Here is an 8,880-nt window from a genome sequence, read left to right as displayed (position 1 = left end):
ATAACAATGCAACGAAAATTTCGTACATCTCCATTATGTTAAAGAAGTATTCGGTAAACAGTAAATTGAGGAGCGATAAATCTGAAAATACATCACACTGTAGACCATGCTCACATTAATAATTATAACACAATTCATAAAGACTTAGTGTTTATTTGTAGTTTCTGAGAAAAGTGCAACTACAATTTTATAGGACAGAAGGACGGACGAAAACAGGGACGGACGGACGGAAACCAGTTTATTCCATATTGGTATTATTTTTGTAGGTGTTGATATACGAATTAGATTGTGAATAAAACAGCATTTTTACCTGAAGGAAAGTGATATTCACCACGCTAGAAGTCACGTGGTTTACGTGTTTATTTATTGTAAAATGTGTGATTTACAATTGCCTTTGATGAATAAATGTCAATACCCTTTTTGCTCTATGAATGTCGAATAAAACAATTACTGTCTATTGTTCCGGAAAATATGTGGTTTAATTGAACTTTGAAAAAGCTGATATTAAATTTGGCAGTTGGCCTCAGTGGTAATCAGATTTTTCAAAAGTCAATTAAACCACATATTTGCCTCCTCAAAAGTCAGTAATTGTTTTATATCCCTCGTTTGAAGCAGTGGTATTAAAATAACAGTACCCTTTCTAATTGTTCTGACTAAAAATGGTGTGTGCAATATTTCGTCAAAGTTCGGCTTTAGTTTATTTATTTAACAGCAGCACATTTGTTTACATTCATTTATTCAAAAACATTTACATTACAAATACATGCCACGAATAACAACATTTAATGACATACATAAATTTTAAATGTTTTTCTTCTTTGTGAATTTAAAAGGGGGTATACGTTACTGTTTCACATGAGCGCAAACATCAATACAAATGCTGTGACATACGTAAAAACACTCACAAATGTACCTGAAATGAGAAAATTTGTGTAACATGTTGTATTCATAAATATTTCTACATTGATTTCGGTGGTAAGTATTCATACCAATTAATGAATTGGTTAGTGTTTGAATGCATGCAAGTCAATTTACCTTCCAAAACATCTGCGATTACCTGCAGTTTTTGGCTGGGTTCGTGTTGCGCAATATTTAGTTTCCTGTGCGGTGTTTTGTTATTTGTCTTTTTGTTGTTTTTTTTTGCCATGGTATTGGCTGCTTTTATTTGACTAATGATTTCTAATTACCCCATCAGTACTTTCTGTCTCTTTACAGATGATTGGGAACATTTCTTATTTGAATCCTTGTAAACAGTCAAAAATGTGAGATTAATAAATAAATGTCCAGGATATTCTGTATGCAATTAATAATATTTGAAATTAAATACGAGTTTTAATTGACGTTGTTCTAATTCAATCGCATTTTGTGCCTTCACAAATACATGGAGTAATACATTGGATTTATTCCTTAAACTATTCATTATACACACAACGATACTTTAGTCAGTTGTTATTTTGCACAATGATGTGTTGATTTGTTGACAAATTTCAAGCAATTGGTTTGTTTTTCCTAGTGAAAGATTTTATTGGAGAGCACATTGTAATAGTTTAATTTTATTATAAAAACACGGACATGTGTATAATCCTTGTTTTTTCTTTCTTATCTTTCTATGTTAGCATTTGCATTCTAATTAGAAATGGAAGGCTATTTTATCTTAAGTTTGATAATAAGATAGTAATTTTAGCGATTTGTCATGCTATCCACTTTTTAATGTAACTCTATATCTCAGAATGACGTACATGCGTTTAAACCTATTGATGTAACTAAAATCTTTTGTTTTGTGTCGGTTGAATTTGACCTGAAGAGACAATCGTAAATCATATATGTATTCTATAAAAAAACAATGTACCTGAACAAGCACTTGTGTCCATTCTTTTGTCAACAACAGTGAAATAAGTCGAAATATGTTTTTCTATGTAACCATTCTTAGATTCGGTTTCTAAGCCGGCATTTCTTTTTTTCCTACGGCTTGTAGTACCATTCACACAGTGCTATAGTTTATGAAAAGATATCAGAAACAATAGATTTACTTTAACTAAATGTTGATATGTTTACTAATATATAAAGAAAACTAACTTGCAGATCTTATTTTGATGCTTCTTAGCGATTGTCTAACTATAGTAATCGACAAAAACGCCGAAAATGGTGCAAACAAAAGGAAGGTAAAAATCACCATTCATGGACCATTACTCAGAGACGTCAACTACAGCTAGGGAAATTAAATGGAGATAATGAACCTTCCCTGATTTGACAGACGAAATCCGTGAAGTTGGCGTATTTGTAGATTTACTTTGCTGATCATTTTAATGGTAAAATCAGTCTTTCGTAGGCGATATCGCACCGGAGGAATTGATTGACAATATAGGCCATGTTGAGTTATATCATGTATATGTAGATCTTGTCTTGCTGATATTTGTTCCCGTAATTTTTTTAAAATTTCTATTTTAAGATAAGAACCATGAAGTAAACATTGTATAAATTGTCACTTAAGGGTAGCACCTCAAATCGTAGTCGAGTGACGATTTCCCCTATTTGATGGATTTGTACATCAAGTATGTCTGATAATTTTTTTACTGTTTAAAATTTCTCTCTATTTCAGAGTTATAAAGAAAATAACAAAATAAAAATGAAAAAATCGTCATTTAAGGGCAAAACCTCATACAAGGAATTATCTGAAAATTTTGCTAAAATGTAATCTATTCCAGGGGTATTTCGAACTATTCAAAATTTTGATAATAGTTAGTTTATGAATATGGGTCAACGATATTCCATGTCGACATTGAAGTTCTGACTACTAGGCTGGTGATACGATCGGGAAAAAAGCTTCACCATAACTGGCATCCATCGAGTGGTTGTAAAAACAATAACCAAAGATATCTTATATTCAAATGCACATTTTTTTCCCCGCTCAATTCTTTGATATAAAAGTAAACGCTAACGGAACAGTTTATGAATGTTCAAAAAAACATATTCATAAGTAAGTTTAATATTTTCAAAAATAATACAAATTCCTTATCCTGCATATAGAAGAACACATGTACAATGCATATAATGCACGTAAATATCGCTATTCATTTTTATTGATAATCAGAGGTTTTTATACATCAATGGCTTTCCAAATTTTGTGTTGAGCGTTCATGATTAAATTAATTCCAGAAACGCGCTTCGGATGCACCAAATTTATAATGTTTTATTTTTTGTTTACTTTAATAGTGCAGAAGTTCTAGTACAATTTTATTGCAAAGGGATTGAGAAGTGTAAAACATGCTATCAAAACAAGTTCCTCTCATCCAATTCTTTTTATAAATCAGATGTTTGACATTAAAAGAAACAAGCAACATTAGCACTGCCTCCATTGAAAATATATTATTGAATGCAAAAGTAAGTAAGTAAACGTTATTTTGATTCGGCATATTGACAAACAAATAAAACGTAAGCTCTAATGAGCTTTTCACCGAATATGCAAACAATATATAAAGCTTAAACAGTTGACATCGTAAATGATTTCAAACTCTGATGAAGGATATCATGACGAAACCTTAAAACTAAAGAGCGATTAATGAAATAAAGATATGAAATAGTCACATTCAACTTCATAAAAATATAAAGGTTTCTTACACTTGAAGGGCACATATCCCCTTGAGGACAAAACAAGGCTTTGCATTTCACAATCACGTTGTCGGAGTCCACAAAACGAAAACCATACATATCTATTGTAATTGTACGATTGGAAGTGATGTCATGCTTCCAGGTATTTTCTATTACAGCTAGATCATTTGAACGACATGTATCACTGAAAAAAGAACACTATGCTGAAAGTTGTCTCATATTAGGTCACTAGTATAAAGTAGAGTACATGTATAACATCAGTTATACAGATAAACCAAATGTTAAATATAGTACATGTCTTTATATGCTAGGGGCTTGCAAATAATGGGTGATTTGATGTGATTTAACACGATAGTAAAAAAAATCAGTTAATGAACGAGTACAGCGTTCATGAATTACGAAAGGTTTTAATTGCAGTTTTTTCCACTCATACGATTAGAACACGATTCGGCCTCGCAAAAAAACATTTTTTCGTGATATTTCAAACATTTTTTAATAGAAAATGCACATCAGAATCCTTGTTTGAAAACATTATGTTTGCAACATTTTTTATTTTGTAACTTATGTATATAATGATAATGGAAACAGCAAAAATAATGATACATTTCTGAAATCACTATGAAAGAATTATTGCTGAAAATAAAGCGAAAAAAGGGTGTCCACAATATCGATATCTTTCAACACTGGAAATTTGATAACTTCAATTAAAATGAATTCTAACGAGAAATTATTGGAATTACCTCTCCTTAAAATGATTATTATCTAAAATTGTCTTTTACTGAACTATGAAAAAAAAAACATAACTGATTTAATATAACATTAAAAAGCCACCAAATGCGAAGACAATGGAAGCACCTTAAGCGTTTTGCTGCTATTCCCAATTTGCTATCAAAATATTTTGAGCTTGAATAAAGGATTAACATGGAATCCTTTGATTTGCTATGTAATTGTTTTTAAGAAATCATTAACAAAAACTTACTTTTTCCATAGAACATAATCGGCATTCTGAGGTTTTAGTACACTATTTGCAGAACAAATAATAGGTTCGACTGTATAGCCATCTTTTAAGAAAAAAGTAAAAAAAAAACAATACTTAACTCAATTATATTTCTAAAAGAATGTACAGGTTGACTTAATTCATTAATAATACCATTACTCATGTTACTTCTGCATAGTCTCTGTTATTTTAACGTATATACATGTAAATGTAAGATAACATGTGTGTTGATAGACAAATATTTAGAGACTGTCATTCATCTTCCGAAGTTCCGATTCAACGTTAGCGGATAAAAGTGCAGACGTCTGGTAATCTGGAATTGGTCACATCTCTGTCCTATAGTCTTAATTTATAGCATTTGGCAATCTAACCATATCTCTTAAATCTAATATGCACTGTGTTAGGGAAATATGCCTCCCTTGACTGGCTGACAGACATTCGACCTATCAAATATACATAATTGTAGTACGGCTGGAAACATATGGATATTGAGAGATTTGTTTGGCTTACAACTTTTAGACCATGAATATCCTATTATTTGCTGTGTATGCGTTGTGTTATTACTTGATGTAATGCCTAACGGTGTGTGTATTTCCCCAATGTCTGAGGTGACGTTTTAGATTTTAATCACCGTTATCTATATTTCGTTACCAAAAACTACCTAAAAACCACCACTTTTTTCGTTCATATATTCAAAGATTTGGTTTGGAGGTTTTGAATGTCCATTTGGTATCTTTCGCATATCTTTTGCCATGTGATTAGGGACTTTCCGATTGAATTTTCCTCGGAGTTTTTGTAATCAATGACAATCAATTGCATGTGATTGCATAACTCTTATTGTATTATAATGTAAAGGGTCCTCCTGATTACAGGTTTAAAGCCCCGAGGCATATCCGGCCAAAGATCGCTAATCACTTGTACAGGTAGATCAACACATCTGACAGAAGAACACGTGATCAAGATAGACGATTGATTTATTTAATTACGTTTCAGCAAATGCTAATGAAAATTTAGATTAAAAAATAAATCTTAAATCCAGTTACGAAGAAAAAGGTTTAACAAGTGGAACACCTGCTTTTATATTTACTTACGCAATCAGCATCCCCCTTTTTAAACGAGTACAAAATAAGACGTAAAACAGAACATAACTTTATGCCAAAACAAAAGATGAGTACAACAATTATCAATAATATTGAATCAATTTTAAAGTAAATACATGAATAATATAAACTTAAACTTGATAATCTGAAGAAATTTCGTATCGTAATTGCGAATTCATTTCGTAGTTTACAATCAAATTTATACATCCGGTTTCACATTCAGAATCGAAAGATGCATGTTGCATAGTATATTACTATTAAATTTGCAATTTAAAGTCATTAAAACCATTTAAGTTGTAAACGTTTGACCTCCAAATCTTTCTTCAACGTTTTACAAAACGGGTACATAACTTCTTGTTGTTGATGCTGCAAATCGTCGATACCGGTTCATGACTTGTCAGTGAAAAAAAAATCCCCTCGATTCTTAAGTCCTAAACAATTACCAAAAATAGCAAAAAAAAAAACGACTTGGGAACCTTCAGGACAGCTTGTGGTCATTGCAAGCTTGACATTGGAATTGTTACAAATGACAATTAATGAAAATATTGGTTATTCTATTATAAAATAAGTATAAATTAAAAAGCAACCTATCAGTCTGTTACATAGAAATGGAGGAATGAAATACTTTCGATCACGACACGCTGTAGACGTGCGGTTTTGTCATAGTGAAGGTTCCTCCATCGTTAAATTTTCATCCATGGAAATCCCTGGTAAGGGTCCAGCACTCACAAGCATATTTTATGCGCCACATTTTTCTATTGTTAGGTCACCTGGCCCAAAGGGCCAAGTGAGCTTTTCTCATCACTTGGCGTCCGTCGTCCGTCGTCGTCGTCGTTAACTTTTACAAAAATCTTCTCCTCTGAAAAAACTGGGCCAAATTAAACCAGACTTGGCCACAATCATCATTAAAAAATGTGTCCGGTGACCCGGCCAACCAACCAAGATGGCCGCCATGGCTTAAAATAAAACATAGGGGTAAAATGTAGATTTTAGCTTATATCTCTGAAACCAAAGCATTAACAGCAAATCTGATGGAGTAAAATTGTTTATCAGGTCAAGATCTATCTGCCCTGAAATTTTCAGATGAATCTGACAACCTTTTGTTGGGTTGCTGCCCCTGAATTGGTAATTTTAAGGACATTTTGCCGTTTTTGGTTATTATCTTGAATATTATTTTAGATTGAGATAAACTGTAAACAGCAATAATGTTCAGCAAAGTAAGATCTACAAATAAGTCAACTTGACCAAAATGGTCAGTTAACCCCTTAAGGAGTAATTGCCCTTTATAGTCAATTTTTTACAATTTTCATAAATTTTGTAAATTTTTGTAAATTTTTACAAAATATTTTCCACTGTAACTACTGGGCCAAATTCATTATAGATAGAGATAATTGTAAGCAGCAAGACTGTTTAGTAAAGTAAGATCTACAAACACATCACCATCACCAAAACACAATTTTGTCATGAATCCATCTGTGTCCTTTGTTTAATATGCACATAGACCAAGGTGAGCGACACAGGCTCTTTAGAGCCTCAAGTTGTAGTAGAAACTAGTTCGTTAATATTTTTTTTTGTTTTGAATTGTTTCAGATTTGACTGTATGTTGTCTATTGCTGAAGGCCGTATAGTGACAAGTAATTGTTCATATCTTTTGTCTAAATGGATAGTTTTCTCATTAGCAATCGTACCACATATCCTTAATATTGCATTAATGACGTTAACGTTATTCATATTTTCCATACAGTCCATATTTATGCAGAGGTAAATAGCTGAAAAGAATATGTTTGACCGGCTTCACTTTTATCTTCAGTTTGTCGGTAAACTTGACACCTATCTGTTGTTGAAGACCGTTACATCCTTCTATAGATGTATGCTGGAAAGTTTGTGTATAGCCAGCTTGCTATCGTTTTGACGTTCATCTTTATATGATATTAATAAGTTGTAGCAGATTAAGATACGAGCATATCAATTGATTGATCGTTGTTGTTTAACGACACTGTTTGGACTCTTGGTTATATCATGATGGCTAATATTTATTGTTGAGGAGAAAAGGCGTTTTGATGGGTATGCTTTACTGCAGGCATAAACATTTAATAAATGGGCTTTTAAAAAAAGGCAAAAATATATTTAAGTTATGACAACTTACAAAATGTAAGTATGAAAAATTGTGTTTTGCGTCTTTTTAATCTTTATAAGAAAGTAATAAATACAATGATTGATTGATTTTTATTTGCTTAACGTCCAGTGGCAAATATTTCATTCATGTTCAGGACTAAGAAATATAATGAACTTTAACACAAAATGATTGAACCATGCAAGAAATTATTTCATCGAACGTTTCTGATAAAATACGACATGCCCCGATATTTATAAGATATTCACAGTTAATGATACACGAAATTGTGGACCTTCATTTGTGTCTGTATTTAGAAATTAGTACTACAAAACAGTTACCTGGTCCAGTAATTTGTAACAGCAGTGGATCACCAATGTGGACTGTGGTTGCTTTTGCTTTACTTTTTTTGTCCTTGATTGTCAACGATATGCTTTTGGTTGGTGGAGTCGGTGTTATGGTTGCCTTCGTATACGGTTGTTTTGATGGGCTAAATATATAAGTTGCCATTTAATATAATATATAAAATAAAGAAAGAAAGAACATGGTGCATACATTTATGAAACCAAATAACTTTTTTCTATTCCTAATCTCAATTTTCTGTTTAATCGTCTCTATTAATCTGCTAATTTGGACGTTCAGAGGCAAACTATCCGGGCCTTTTATAGCCGACTATACCGTATGAGTTTTTCTCATTTATGAAGGCAATCATTGGCAATCATACCACATCTCCTTATTTTTATACTCAGGATTTTGATAAATCAAACAATAAGTACCGTCAAGGATGAAGGACAGGAATTTCCAAATGGCACTGGAGGTCAGTGTGGTATGTTGGGGAAGCCAGAAATTTTGACCCATCGCAAACGAAAAATAACTTTTACAATATCTTGAGAGGGCTTGGCACAAATGCGCAAAATTGTATCCGCTTATTTATATAAAGAGAACATTTCCATTTCACATCAACATGGCCTTGTCCCATGAGATGGTTGAATAACAGCCCACTCGATTTTACTGATGCCTTTTCTTTTTAAACATACTAGTATGTGTAATAAAAAAAAAAC

The 8,880-nt window shown here is 32.2% G+C and overlaps 1 long non-coding RNA gene across 1 annotated transcript; it reads right to left on the bottom strand.

Annotated features, from left to right (window-relative positions):
- Positions 1–772: 772 nt before the first annotated feature.
- On the bottom strand, positions 773–8,230 carry LOC127712307 (uncharacterized). Its single transcript, XR_007987031.1, has 5 exons — positions 8,161–8,230; positions 4,589–4,670; positions 3,619–3,793; positions 1,850–1,991; positions 773–913 (listed from the first exon to the last, which is right to left on the bottom strand). It is a non-coding gene; the product is annotated as an uncharacterized LOC127712307 (long non-coding RNA).
- Between the last annotated feature and the right edge of the window lie 650 nt (positions 8,231–8,880).

The sequence above is a fragment of the Mytilus californianus genome, unplaced genomic scaffold, assembly GCF_021869535.1.
Source record: "Mytilus californianus isolate M0D057914Y unplaced genomic scaffold, xbMytCali1.0.p SCAF_8, whole genome shotgun sequence".
In the NCBI taxonomy this organism is placed as follows: Eukaryota; Metazoa; Mollusca; class Bivalvia; order Mytilida; family Mytilidae; genus Mytilus; species Mytilus californianus.
The sequence above is the reverse complement of the archived record's forward strand: the minus strand, read 5'-3'. Positions and strand labels throughout refer to the sequence as shown.